The sequence below is a fragment of the Rhinopithecus roxellana genome, chromosome 3 (assembly GCF_007565055.1).
Source record: "Rhinopithecus roxellana isolate Shanxi Qingling chromosome 3, ASM756505v1, whole genome shotgun sequence".
NCBI classification, from domain to species: domain Eukaryota; kingdom Metazoa; phylum Chordata; class Mammalia; order Primates; family Cercopithecidae; genus Rhinopithecus; species Rhinopithecus roxellana.
In genome coordinates this window covers 185289728-185304070 of record NC_044551.1, presented here as the reverse complement: position 1 = coordinate 185304070, position 14343 = coordinate 185289728, and the positions used below count along the sequence as shown (strand labels likewise).

At 46.7% G+C, this 14343-nt stretch overlaps 1 protein-coding gene across 3 annotated transcripts in view; it reads right to left on the bottom strand.

Moving 5' to 3' along the window:
* CCNJL (cyclin J like) overlaps positions 1-14343 on the bottom strand; it is a 60627-nt gene that overhangs the window by 37328 nt on the left and 8956 nt on the right. Inside the window, exons 1-2 of one of the 3 annotated variants that reach the window (XM_030927981.1) lie at positions 5884-5935; positions 5249-5484 (exon numbers count right to left, since the gene is read on the bottom strand). The exons of the other annotated variants lie outside the window; for them this stretch is intronic. The gene's annotated coding sequence lies outside the window, so the exon portion shown is untranslated. Of the gene's footprint in view, positions 1-5248; positions 5485-5883; positions 5936-14343 lie in introns of those variants that run through there. 3 annotated transcript variants of the gene reach the window in all.

The following is a 14343-nucleotide window of genomic DNA, read 5'->3' as shown; positions in this document are numbered from 1 at the left end:
AGAATAACCAACATCATTCATAATCCCTCACTTAGAAGGATTCAGAGAGAAGTACTACTAGGTTCTACCTGGATTCTTCAGATATTTCTTTGTGCAAACTCGCATAAAATGCCATAGCCATCTACAACTGCTTCCCACTCCCCACTCAGAGAGCATGGGAAACAATGTTTGCAATGGCTGCCTAGTTTTTCACTGTAAGGTTGTGCCATGATGTCATCAAATCCAGATTTTGGGCATGCAGGCTGTTTCTCTTCCTTAGGGTCCCTGTTCAGACCATTCCTCAGAGGCCATCCCTGACCTCCCTCCTACCCAGCAGCCTCCTGTGGACTTCCCACCGCCAGCAGTCACTGCACATTGAAGCGTGTTTAGGAACTGTCCCCTGCCCCCCACAGAAGGGGGTCTCCGTGAGGAAGGGAGCTGCTTTTCTCTCCTGCCCTTGGCCATACCCTTGGTCCCTGGCACAGAGTAAGGGCTAATGAGTAGCGGCTGGCTGAGTGAATGAATGTCTGAATAAATGGAGAGTGTTTTGAGGAATTTTCCCTCTGCCTGTGGCCCTCTATGCCCTCCCTTCCCCTCAGGGCTCCCTTATCCACCCTGGCTTCCTTCTTTAGGGTAACCCATGGTGGGGGTCACTGCCCCCCCTCAAGTGGGAAGCCCCAGTGTGACATATGAGCCAGCATTTCTGAGACCAGAGGAGCCATTCTGGGGGAAGAAGAGGTAGCTTCCCCTTTAGAAACCACTCTCCTTGCTGCCCAAGAGTTTTGCCTGGGGGTTCTCAAGCAGAAAGAGGATTATCTGAGAGGGAAAGTGCCCTGGGAAAGGCTAAGGACTCATGAATCGCAACCCACCTAAAACCCCAAACTGAGCTACACAAGAGAGACAGAGAGGCAGCAGGGCTGCCTGGACAGGTCTCTGAAGATTCCAGGCAAGTGTCTGGTCCTCAGCTGCTCTTCCCAACCCGTCCCCAGGTGCTGACCTTGGCAGAGTGGTAAACACTTCCTGTACCTGCGCTAGGCTTAGATGTGCCCAGGAGTGCAGGTGAGGCCAGGCGGAATGCAGTCACTCAAGACCCTGGGCCCACAGCCAGATGTGCAGGGCAGAGACTGCCCCCAAGAGACCCACACCTCTCACTGCTGCATAGCCGGGGAGGGGGAGGAGAAAATTCAGCACGTGCTCTTCATATGCAGGCTTTGAAGGCATTTTGAGGCTAACCTCAGAGGGGTTAGAAGGTGGCATGTACTATGCAAGTTCTGCCAAGCACCCTTGGTTTCTTCTATTAGGGGAGGAAATGAAGTCCTCAGTTTAACCTTTAGTGTCCTGCACTGCATTATTTTCTTCTAATTGCCTTGAGGTTTTACTTCTCGTTATTAATCTACTCTTCCTTCAGATCTCAGCCTAAAAGTCACTTCTTTTTTTTTTTTTTTTTTTTTTTGAGACAAGAGTCTTGCTCTGTTGCCCAGGCTGGAGTACAGTGGCACGATCTCAGTTCACTGCAACCTCCACCTCCCGGGTTCAAGCGATTCTCCTGCCTCAGCCTCCCAAGTAGCTGGGATTACAGGCACCCACCACCACACCCAGCTAATTTTTGTAATTTTTAGTAGGGATGGGGTTTTCACCATGTTGGCCAGGCTGGTCTCGAACTCCTGAGCTTGAGTGATCCGCCCGCCTTGGCCTCCCAAAGTGCTGAGATTACAGATGTGAGCTACCGTGCCTGGCCTAAAAGTCACTTCTGAGAAAGGTGTTTCAGGCTCATGCTTCTGTGAGATGCTCCCCAATCTAGGACTTTTTATCTACTCAATCATTCGCTCTTACTGTCCTCCTGCCTGCTAGACTATAACCACCATGAAGGCAGGGACTGGGCTTGTCTTGTTCAGCTCTGTGACCCCAATACCTGATACAAAAGGAACACCTGATAATTATCAAAACCTCCATATTTCAGGAATGGCAAATACTTGAACAGGTGAGAAAAAAAATTATTTGTTCCTGATCTTAGGTTGTATAAACCTATTTATCATAATGAGCAATTCCCAATACTCATGAAGACCAGTGAGGAGGCACAAGAAACGGGGCAGAGGCTGGGTGCGGTGACTCACACCAGTAATGGCAACACTCTGGGAGGCTGAGACAGGAGGATCGCTTGATGAGACCAGCCTGGGCAACACAGAAACACCTCGTCTTTACAAAAGTAAGAAAGAAAGAAAAAGAAAGAAAGAAAAAGAAAGAAAGAAAGAAAGAAGGGAGGGAGGGAAGAAAGAAAGGAAAGAAAGAAAGGAAGGAAGGAGGGAGGGAGGGAGGAAGGAAAGAAAGAAAGAAGGAAGGAAGGAAGGAAGGAAGGAAGGAAGGAAGGAAGGAAGGAAGGAAGGAAGGAAGGAAGGAAGGAAAGAAAGAAAGAAACTGAGGGAGTTCGATTCCAGCAGAAAGAGAAAGCTCTGTCCTTGCCTTGGGGTGACATGTGCCTCAGTCCACCCAAAACCAACAGTGGGTTTCCATGGAGGAAGCAGGTCAGTGTTTATAGAGAAGTGGAAGCTTCAAAAATTATAAACTATGCATCTAGCAGTCATTTTTCAAAGGCAATGTTTCCCAATGTGTGTTCTGTGGCACACCAGTCCCAAGTTATGCTCCCTGAGAAAAAGGGTTCTGTGGGCCACAGTTTGGCGAAACATTGCATACTACATTGCTCCCTAAAGGAAGCCTATAGCCCAGTAGAGGTCCTGAAACATTTGTTCGGCAAAAAAACTAATATAACTTTGGAAAACTCTAGGTTGAATTTATCCACAGGACACTCCTCCTGCCCTCCTCCTTCTTGAGGGGCAGAGTAACAATATCCCAGAAAGCTGACTCTGGGAAAAGGTGCTTGAGAGTGCTGGCTGCGGGGCACTGGTATGCTGGAGAAAATGAAACTCCGCTGCATCCGCGAGACGAGACTCGCAAAAATCCCTGGCGTGATGCCTAATAATTTGATGATTCTAAGCCTAGAGATTTACTGAAAAGCTTGCTGAGATTAAGAACCACAGCTTTCACCTGCAGAAATGCCCGGGTAAGAACATCCACATGGCCATAGCATCAGGAGCCTAGGAGAGGCTTACAAAAAGCACATGCCAGCTCACAGAAGCCCCAGGCAGCCAAGTGCTGGGTGTCCTGCCTTGGGAGGTCCAGGCGCCCATCTCTTATATATTATGTATATAATACAGTGACTTCCCAGGGGTGGGGAACCAGCAGGTTGTTTAAGGAGGGGTGAACTGGCCCAACTTGGAAATAGAGCAGGTCAAACTCCCATGCTGATCACTACTGGGATCACACCTCTGAAGAGCCGCTGCATTCAAGCCCGGGCATCACAGTAAGACCCCCGTCTCTTTACAAAACAAAACAAAACAAAAACGCTAAACTGCTTCCGCCTTGGAAACCCTCTGTTGCTACTTGGTAGACTGAGGCACGTGTCATCCCAGGGCAGGAAGGACGCAGTCTTCTCTTTCCCCTGAAATTTAGCTCCTCCAGCTTCTCATACCTTCCCACAAGTCTTCATGAGTATTTGGAATTGCTCATTATGATGAATAGTTTTATAGAGCCTTCTGAGATATATAGATATATCTATATACACAGATAGATATACATTAAAAATATATAACTTGAGGCCAAGCATGGTGGCTCATGCTTATAATTCCAGCACTTTGGGAGATTGAGGTGGGAGGATCACTTGAGGCCAGGAGTGAAACCCTGTCTCTATTACAAATACAAAAAAATTAGCCGGGCGTGGTGGTGCACGCCTGCAATCTCAGCCTCAGCTACTTGGGAGGCTGAAATACAAGAATTGCTTGAACCTGGGAGGTGGAGGTTAGAGTGAGCTGCATTCCAGCCTGGGTGACAGAGCGAGACTCCATCTCAGAAAACAATAATAATAATACTGTTTTATTTAACCAATAATACTTAATCACTATACGAATTTTAGAAAATACAGAGGAGCACAAAGAAAATTAAAGTCTCTAGCAGTTCCACCAGCAGGAAAACACCGGGAGTACGTATGTATGTCGGCATAAGCACGTCCAGTCCTGTTTCTCTGTGGGCACGCATGCCCACTTTTCTCTCTCTTATGGGACTATCTCCTCCCTTACAACTGGAACCTAAATGCTATGTGCATTTGCTATGTCCCCACACCCACCCTCCGAGGTGGAACCAGCACTAGCCCTAGTAGCCAGGAAACTGAGGCACAGAAGTATAACTGCCAAGGCCACACTGCAGGTGAGTGGTAAATCCTGGGCTTGGACATCAGAGGAGCTGGCCAGGGCTTGGGGTATGACACTACTTGGAGGGTGACAACCACTTCGTAAACAGCTCAAGGTGCAGTAAAGTAGGGCTGAGCTGCTCTCAAACACCAGCCACCCAAAAGAAATCACTCTGCTCTCCTCCTCCAATCTTCCTACCACGCCTATCCCCACTGCTGCCAACAAGAGCCCGGGAATCCAGGTCTTGGGCTGGGACAACAGCTAGAGGGGTCTTGTCTAAGAACAAAGAGCTGCAGAGAGGTGAAGAAACACCATGTGTAACCAAGGTGACCAACAGGAAGTGGAGACTTGCAAATGTAAAGGGGCAAAGAAAGGGGGAGAAAGGCTGGCTCTTCAGAGGCCTCAGTACACAGCATGACCTGAGAGGCCCAGCAAGGTGGGAGGCTCACCCTCCTTCCTCTCTCTGCCCCGATTGCTTCATAAGACCCAAGGAGGCATTTTCTGTAAAGCATCAACACCTCTGTGGGAACACTATTTCAACATTCTTGAGAGGTTGGCCCGTCACATGAGGCCAACAATGCCTGTAACGTCCCCTCCTGCTTAAGTCCAGCCTGTAGCTTCCTTCCAGCAGAGTGAAAGGTAACCCAGGCACCACATCTGCAGCCGGCGTCTGTACTACTCTCGGGCAGATGGCAGGCAGGCCAGCTCCAAGCACACCTCCTCATTCCTGGGAGCCAGAGCCACTGCCCTTCCAGGCAAACTCTGTACCGGGCCCGGCCACAGCTGCCAGGGCATCCACAGTGACCACACACATGCCTGCGCAACCCTCAGTGGCCCCCCCCCCCATCCAACCCATGGCTCTGGGGCCTCCAAACATTCCCACAGACTTGGCCCCCCATCCAATCCACGGCTCTGGGGCCTCCAAACACCCCCCACAGACAACATTCATGGCCTTTTTAAAAGACACCACACCCCCCAACTGAATTCTTTACTTCTGCCAGCTTCCTACAGGACCGCATCCCCCATACCTTCTGGAGTGGAGGACTGGGGTGCCCCTCATCCTCCCACGCCCTCTGTTATCCAGGGGAAGAGGTCCCGACGTGCCCCTCCATGCTGGTTCTCTGTCACAGGTCCAATTCTTGGATCTCTCCGCTTTCCTCCTGGATCACTCTGTGGAGTGGCTCCAAAGCTCTTCCCTCCACACCTCCAGCTCCTGTCCCCGATTTCCAGATTCCTTTTGTGGATTCTCCTGGGAGCTTCGACCCTAATGAGAAGCCCAAAATGGGACAGTAGGGTGACTGCACCACTACCCCCTCACTGAGACTCTACTTCCCTACCCATCTACTGTCCAAGGTTTCTCAAATGGGTTGCCAGTTGACCACATGCATTCGAATCCCCTGGGGACCTATTTAAAAAGCGGGTTCTCCCCTGTATTGGGATGAATAGTGTTTCCCTGACAACTCTTGTCTACTCAAAACCTCAGAATATGACCTTATTTGAAAATAGTCGGCCGGGTGCAGTGGCTCACACCTGTAATCCCAGCAGTTTGGGAGGCTGAGGAGGGCGGTTCACAAGGTCAAGAGATCGAGAACATCCTGGCCAACACGGTGAAACCCTGTCTCTACTAAAAATGCAAAAATTAGCTGGGCGTGATGGTGCGCACCTGTAGTCCCAGCTACTCAGGAGGCTGAGGCAGGAGATCTCTTGAACCCGGGAGGCGGAGGTTGCCGTGAGCCGAGATCGCGCCACTGCACTCTAGCTTGGCGACAGAGCGATCTGTCTCAAATAAATAAATAAATAAATAAGTAAGAGTCCTTACAGATGCAATCAAGTTAAAACGAGGTCATATCAGATCAGGATGGGTGCTAATCCAGTGTCTTATGTTCTTATAGGAAGAGCAAACAGAGACAGAGACACACAGAGGGAAGACGAGGTGAAGACAGACAAGGAGGATAAGGCCTTGTGAAGATGGAGGCGGAAACTGGAATGATGTGGCTACAAGCCAAGGAAGACCACAGATAAAATGCCAGCTGCCGTCAAATGCTAGAAGAGCAAGGAAGGATCTTCCCCTAGAGCCTTCAGAGGGAGCCGTGGCCTGCTGACCTCCTGATGTCAGACTTGTGGTCTCCACAACTGTGAGAGAATAAAGCCCAAAGTGTGTGGCACATAGTCACAGCAGCCCTAGGGACCTGACACACCCTGTATTTCCTGTCTCACCAAATCAGAATTCCTGAGGATGGAGCTGAGTACCTATCTATGCTTTACGAGTTCTCCACTTGAGCCTGATGCTCAACTATAAGCTCCGTGACACAATTTTTGTTCATCCCCAATTGTGAAAACAATTTTTGTTCATCCCTTACGTGGTGGCTAGCACAGTGTGTGTAGCACGCAGTTGGCTGCTAAAAACAGTGTGTTAAATGCAGGAATAAACATGCACAGATATTCAAGAACCACCAGTGCCTTGGTCAGTACATTTAACTCATCCTTTTTCTTTCTGAAGCAACTTTAGTAATTAAACCAGATAACACACACAAGGCATTTCACAGTCGCTGGCCCTCTGCAGGTATCCAGTGAACATCAATTCCCTTCACTTACTGGGCAGTGGGAGTCCTTCAATTGACAGTTTCCTGAAGGGGAAACAAGAATAATGTTTACTATGAAAAAGGTTGAACAAGCTCAGCTAAGGAAAGTTACTTTGTTCCAACTAGCAAGAAACTTGAAATCGTTCCTGCTTTTGGTTCGCTGGTCCTTTTGACCCTATTGTCTAAAACCTGTCAAGTCTCCTCACTTCCTCCCCTAAGTTCAGCTGCCATCGCTTCGGGGCAGCTGCAATAACTGTAATAACTAGTCTCCGAGGCCAGGGTGCATTTCCAGGGAGCTGGCCTTCCCCTCCCCACCCTTCTCATTGCCCTCCATGGGTTCTCAGGATAAGGTTCAAACATCTAGGAAGATCCACATCCTCAAAGCCAGTGTTCCTGGTGCATCTCCTGGTCCTCCCCACAACTGACCAGGCCACCCCTTGCAGGCCACTAATGCTTGACTCTCACCAGCTGCCCTGGACCCTGCAGAGAGATGAACTTCACACCTGTCTCTGCCTGGCAAACTTCTACTCATCCTTCAAACCCAAATCAAACAGCACCTCCTCCTTGAAGCTTTTTAAGTCTTCCTTGGGCAATTGGACCCGTCTTTGGTATAGCAGTAGGTGTGAGCTTTGGAGCCAGGTTGTCTACTAGCTGTGTGGTAGACAACAGTTAGTAGGGCTTGGGTAAGGTATGCAACTCTCTACACTTTGCATGTTCCGTCTGTAAAATGGAGATAATTATGGGACCTACTGGAAGGAGTTGCCTGAGGACTTAGCTAATGGAGGGGATCTCAAGCTTTCAGCACAAGGTAAGCACCCATTAAAACTGGACTATCATTACTAACATTAAATGGCTATATGGCCATTAACATATGGCTGTAAGTGGTGTGATATGACTATATCTCCAGCTATGCTAAGGGCCTCAGGGCAGGGTTTGGGTCATGGTTTCTCCTGGCAGAGCCTCCCACAGGTCTTGCAGGTTACACATGAAGCTCGTTCAATGACCACTGGATAAAGAGGCTGCTTTCATGGGCACTGTGTGACAACGAAGCCAAAGAGATGGCCCCAGGAAATCAGCCAGAGCACTGCCTTCCTCACAGCTGAGGCCAGCAAAGCCCACCAGCGACTGCCTGGCTTCTTCCTTCCTAACCAGAATGCTGAATCCCCTCTTCCTGAAACATGGCTCTGGGGAGGTCCTGGATACCTGAGAAGATGTCCCTGGTGATCTGACAAAAACTCCTGCAGAAACCCCTTCATAGCCAATCTTAAAAGTAACAAGGGCTGGGTGCAGTGGTTCACGCCTGTAATCCCAACACTCTGGGAGGCCAAGGTGGGAGGACTGCTTGAGCCTAAGAGTTTGAGACCAACCTGGCAACACAGTGAGATCTTGTCTCTATTAAAAAAATAGAGAAATAAACCCTGAAGTATTAAGGGATAATGTGGCATTATTTTTGCAACTTGGTTGAAGAAAAGAAATATAAATAGAGAAAAAGAATGATAGGACAAATGTGTTAAAATGTTCACAAAACTGCATATTATGCTTGCAAATCTTCTCTGAGTTTGAAATGATTTCAAAACCAAAAGTTAACACAAAAGGAGAGACTAAAGAGAAATTTCAACGCCAAGTCAACAGCTTTGTTCTACTAACCCCCACCTTCTCACCTAGCTTGGTGGCTGCCCAGGGTGTCAGCTCTGCTTGAGGGGAAGTCCATATTACACCATCACCAACTTGGAGGCTGCATTGCAAGTCCTCTGCTTCATGTGTGCCTTATCTAAAGTCAGGTGGGGACAGCAGATCCACAAAATATTAAGGCTTTAACTACCTTGCTTAAAAGGGGGACTCTGGTCAAATACTTAACCCCTCAGATGCCATTTTTCTACTAGTATATGGTGGAGTTACTGGTAGACGTGCTACCTACCCCACAAGACTATGTTGAGGCCGGGCATGGTGGTGTGCACCTGTAATCCCAGCTACTCAGAAGTCTGAGGCACGAGAATCGCTTGAATCTAGGAGGCAGAGGTTGCAGTGAGATTGCGTCACTGCACTCCAGTGTGGGCAACAGAGACTGTCTCAAAAAAAAAAAAAAAAAAAAAAAAAAAAAAAAAAAAAAGACGGTTTCGACAGGGAAGTCCAGGAAGGCAATTTGTGGGCTGCAGAGCACAGACTTCAGTCAGATAAGGTGTCAGTGATGAGCACATCCTGATGGAGGGACTCTTAGGCAACACACACTCTGCTGAGAGCTGGAGAGATCCAACGCCTGCTCCCCTGGGCCTATAGTCTGGGGAGGGAGCTAGCTTTCCATCAAATAGTTGCCAAAATAGGTGTATAATTACAAATTGTGCTAAGTGCTGAAGGAATCACCAAGGGTGCTCTGAGAACAAACAAAGGGCCCAGCCTGTCCTTGTCTGGGAGTCAGGGATGGCTTCTCTTGAGGAAGTGATGCTTGAGTCTATAGCTAGAAAACAGGTAGGTTAAAGCATATTATAATCCCACATGAGTAGGGAAGTGTATAAACCGATCTGTTAACAATGAATTCAAGTTAAATGACTGCAAGAGGAGGTAATAGGTCAAATCCAGAATATAGGACATTTATCTGGACAAATGAAACTGTTTTATCTGAAAATCAATGGCATGAAAAAAATATTTTCAGGCAGGGGAGGGGACCATTGGAAAATAAAAGACTTGAGAACATTTTTGTATTTTATATTTATTTATTTATTCATTTGTTTATTTTTTGAGACAGAGTCTTGGTCTGTCGCCCAGGCTAGAGTGTAGTGGCATAAACACAGCTCACCGCAGCCCAGACCTCCCATGCTCAAGCAATCCTCCCACCAAAGCCTTCCAAGTAGTTGGGATTACAGGTGTGTGTCACCACGCCTAGCTAATTTTTAAATTGTTTTTTTTTTGAGACTGACTTTCACTCTTGTTGCCCAGGCTGGAGCGCAATGGCGCAACCTTGGCTCACTGCAACCTCTGCTCCCGGGTTCAAGTGATTCTCCTGCCTCAGCCTCCCGAGTAACTGGGATTACAGGCACCTGCCACCAGGCCCAGCTAATTTTGTTTGCATTTTTGGTAGAGACAGGGTTTCACTATGTTGGCCAGGCTGGTCTGGAATTCCTGACCTCAGGTGATCCGCCCACCTCGGCCTCCCAAAGTGCTGGGATTACAGGCATGAGCCACCGCACCTGGCCAATCTTTAAATTTTTTGTGGAGACAGGGACTTGCCATGTTGCTCAGGCTGGTCTCAAACTCTTGAGCTCAAGTGATCCAACCGCCTCGGTCTCCCAAAATGCTGAGATTATAGGAGTGATCCACCACACCCAGCTTAAGAGACATTAAAAAAAAATGTAAGCATGGACTTTATCTGAATTATCATGTGAACAAACCAGCTACAAAATCCATTTCCAAGACAACAGAGAAATGGACAACAGAAGATATTAATGAAATACTGGTAATTATTTTAGGTGTGAAAATGGCATAGTTGTTAAAAAAAAAAAAAAAAAAGCCCTTATCTGGTAGTGCCATTTATGGGTAAAATGACACACTGTCTGGGGAACAGATGAAACAGGTGAGGAAGCTGGGTGGAGGGTATGTGAGGACTCATTCTACTGTTCTCTCCACATTTGTGTATCTTTTTAAATTTCCATAATAAAAAGTTAAGGAAAAAACAATGTTTCACTCCAAAGAGTCAGAAGTGCTCTGAATTGCTTGGATTTTTTTTTTTTTTACAATAATCAGAAAAGTCCACTGCACACCAGCGCTGTCTACTATGTCGCATCTAATGACTGCACCATATTTTCATGCATGGAAGGACCACAGTGTGGCCAATTTCCTTCTGATGCCATTGAAGTTCTCTAAAACTTTCCCTTACAATAACTGAATCTATCCAATTCCCGATGCTTCTGTTCTGAATGACCTCCTCTCCTTCCTCCTCGTGTCCCCTCAACCCTTCCACCCAAATCACGTGATGACCACTTCCAGACTTAGCAGCTGGTGGCATGGCGTGGGTATCCCTATCACAAGAATGCCCAGGGCCTGGAACCATCTGCTCCAGGGACCTACAAGGCACTCAGTGCCTCAGGATGATTCAGATTCTGCCTCTGAAGGATCCAGTTACCAGGGGCAGCACACACTGCAATGCACGGGCTAAGAGGGAGCTGGAGGAGTTTTCCAGCCAGGTCACCTTAACAGCCCTCATCCAGCCCTTGATGCAGGTCTCAGGCCAGTTCCGGGCTACAAATGGGGTTCCATGCAGCCTAGAAAGGATTCAGAGTTCCCTTCCTCTCACCTTGCCATCTTCTAGCACAAGCTTTTCCAACCCACAGCCCATGGGCCCCATGCTGCCCAGGACAGCTTTGAATGTGGCAAACACAAACTCATACTTTCTTAAAACATTAGGAGATTTTTTGGTGATTTTTTTTTTTTTAGCTCATTAGTTATTATTAGTGTTAGTGTATTCCACTTGTGGCCCAAGGCAATTCTTCCAATGTGGCCAAGGAAAGCCAAAAGATTGGACACCCTGGCTCTAGTCGTTTTCCCACTCTGGGTTCCCACTCTTTTTTTTAAAAAAAAGAGATGGGGTCTCACTCTGGCATGATCATAGTGCACTGCAGCTTCAAACTCCTGGGCCCAAGTGATCCTCCCACTTCAACTTCTCAAGGAGGTGGGACTACAGGTGCATGCCACCATGCCCGGCTCCTGCTCCTTTTAAACACAGCCATTCAGACACCTTTTTTAACCTCTCCAAATGGTACTAATTTTTTTTAAAAGGGTAATATCCAGGGTTAGCAAAGTTGCTGGGAAACAGGCATTCTTCCATACCACCAGTGGAAGTATACTAGTGCAATCCTGTGGGAATTTATTACCTGGTGATATGCAAGGTTCTTAAAATCATACCCTGTGATTGGCGCTTCCATTTTAGGAACTTATTCCTGAGCATACTTACAGATATAAATCAAGGATCACCACAGCAGTGCTATATAAAATCAAATGGTACACTAAAAGCAACTCAAAAAGGTATTCAGTGGGGAAATGGATGAACAAATTTTTATAGACATAAAATGGAATACTAATCAGCAATAAAAAGAAATAAACTCCTGATAGACACAACGACACAGATGAATCTCAAAAGCACAACATTAAGTAAAAAAGAGCAGGCAGAAAGGAGTCCATACATATAACTCCATTTATATGAAACTCTAGAAAAGACAAATCTAATTTACAAGGACAAAAAGCAGATCAGTGACTGCCTAAGGCTGGGGGCAGGATGGGACTGATGAGGCACTTTCTAGGTTGATGGTAATGTCCTGTGTTCTTTTTCTTTTTTTTTTTTTTTGAGATGGAGTTTCACTCTGTCACCCAGGCTGGAGTACAGTGGCACAATCTCAGCTCACTGCAACCTCTGCCTGCCGGGTTCAAGCAATTCTTCTGCCTCAGCCTCCTGAGTAGCTAGGACTACAGGCGCCTGCCACCACGCCCAGCTAATTTTTTTTTTTTTGAGGCAGAGTCTCGCTCTGTCGCCCGGACTGGAGTGCAGTGGCCGGATCTCAGCTCACTGCAAGCTCCGCCTCCTGGGTTTACGCCATTCTCCTGCCTCAGCCTCCCGAGTAGCTGGGACTACAGGAGCCTGCCACCTTGCCCGGCTAGTTTTTGTATTTTTAGTAGAGACGGGGTTTCACTGTGTTAGCCAGGATGGTCTCGATCTCCTGACCTTGTGATCCACCAGTCTCGGCCTCCCAAAGTGCTGGGATTACAGGCTTGAGCCACCGCGCCTGGCCAATTTTTTGTATTTTTAGTAGAAATGGCATTTCACCACGTTGGCCAGGTTGGTCTTGAACTCCTGACCTCGTGATCTGCCGGCCTCAGCCTCCCAAAGTTCTGGGATTACCGATGTGAGCCATCGTGCCCAGCCATCTTTTTTTTTTTTTTATTATTTTTTTATTTTTTGAAACAGAGTCTCTCTCCGTCACCCAGACTGGAATGCAGTGGCACAATCTCGGCTCACTGCAACCTCTGTCTCCCGGGTTCAAGTGATTCTCCTGTCTTAGTCTCCCGAGTAGCTGGGATTACAGGCGTGTGCCACCATGCCCAGCTAATTTTTGTATTTTTAGTAGAGATGGGGTTTCACCATGTTGGCCAGGCTGTTCTCAAACTCCTGGCCTCAGGTGATTCACTCCCCCTCGGCCTACCAAAGTGCTGGGATTACAGGCATGAGCCACCGTATCTGACCTTATGTCTTGATTATGGTGGTGGTTACATGAGTATATACATTTGTCAAAACTCACTGTACACTATAAACTGTGTATTCACTTAAGATACGTATATTGTGCTGTACATAAATTATACCTCAATTTTTAAAAAATGAATAAGCAGTCCCTAAATATCCAACAATGCAATGAGTTAGTGAAATCATGATGCATCCATAAAACATTAGGCATGGGACTGCAGAAGGATAGAAAATGACATGGAAGGTTATTTAGCATGTACAGTTAAGGAAAAAAGTTACGAAACTGTGATATACTTGATAGTATTTTTGTAAAATAAAATGTATATACTTGAATAGAAAATGACCAAAAGGAAATCGTCTATTCATTTGTTCAATACAGATTTCCTAAGTGCCCACTATACATTATTGCTACAATTAGCAAAATATACAAAAAAAAACCCTTCTGTCATGGTTTCATAAAAGTTATTTAGATTATTAAAATCTAAACATTAAAATAATGAGGCCAGGCACTGTGGCTCGCGCCTGTAATCCCAGCATTTTGGGAGGCTGAGATGGGCGGATCACTTGAGGTCAGGAGTTTGAGACCAGCCTGGCCAACGTGATGAAACCCTATCTCTACTAAAAATACAAAAATTAGCCGGGCGTCATGGCATGTGCCCGTAATCCCAGCTACTCAGGAGGCTGAGGCAGGAGAATCACCACACCTGGGAGGCAGAGGTTGCAGTGAGCCGAGATCATGCCACTGCACTTCAGCCTGGGCAACAGAGTGAGATTCTGTCTCAATAATAATAATAATAAATATTATTATTATTATTATAAAATAAAATAAACATCAAAATAACGAAATGGTAAAGGAAAGTATGTAATTCATACTACTTCTTGTGTCAAAGCACACATAATTTATGCTTTCTTATGGACAGAATAGGATTCACAAGAAATCGGGATCAGTGGTACCTTCTGCGGAGGGAAATTCGGGGACAAGGGCGGCAGGAAGCCTTTCCACCATCTACTCTTTTGTATAGTGTGGTTTTTCAAAATCACATTCATGTGTTATCTATTCTAAACAAACGATTGATTGTTTCTAATTCTTTGCTAGTGTCCGATAATCAGGAATTGGGTGGAAAAGAATGATATGGAAAGATGTATGTAGGAAACAGACAAAGTGTTTTACAACAAGATATTTTCCTTTTTTTTTCTTTGAGATGGACTTTCGCTCTTGTTGCCCAAGCTGGGTTGCAATGGTACAATCTTGGCTCACTGCAACCTCTGCTTCCCAGGTTCAAGCGATTCTCCTGCCTCAGCCTCCCCAGTAGCT